General features: G+C 33.8%; 1 long non-coding RNA gene across 1 annotated transcript in view; it reads right to left on the bottom strand.

Moving 5' to 3' along the window:
* The window catches only part of LOC104737277, a 3,429-nt gene extending 3,089 nt beyond the window's left edge, over window positions 1-340 (bottom strand). Inside the window, exon 1 of the long non-coding RNA XR_759712.2 lies at window positions 119-340. This is a non-coding gene — a long non-coding RNA (uncharacterized LOC104737277). The remainder of the gene's footprint in view (window positions 1-118) is intronic.

The raw sequence follows: 346 nt of genomic DNA, 5'->3' as shown, positions 1-346 counted from the left end.
TTCAGAATGAAGATCAAATGCTTTTTAAGCTATTGAATAAGAAAGTTGGCCTTCGTAAGCCCAGCGATCAGAATAGGCAATAGTGGCGAGAGGAACATCAACATACGGTGTGATTGACCTGAAACAGAATTCCAATCTGTTAGCAAATTCTGTTTTAACCCATTATAAAGAGTGAAATCATTTAAAACACAACTTCCTAGCGTGATGTAAGAAAAAAAAAATCTTATTTAATGTCTCCATCATGACACAGTAATTTTGCTCCCTTCTCGTATATCCTACTTCTAAAAAGCTATCATACTTTTTCAACTTCTCTAATCAGGAGTAAATAACTAAACCACAACATAAA

The sequence above is a fragment of the Camelina sativa genome, chromosome 13 (genome assembly GCF_000633955.1).
Source record: "Camelina sativa cultivar DH55 chromosome 13, Cs, whole genome shotgun sequence".
NCBI lineage: Eukaryota > Viridiplantae > Streptophyta > Magnoliopsida > Brassicales > Brassicaceae > Camelina > Camelina sativa.
This window is presented reverse-complemented; position numbering and strand designations above follow the sequence as displayed.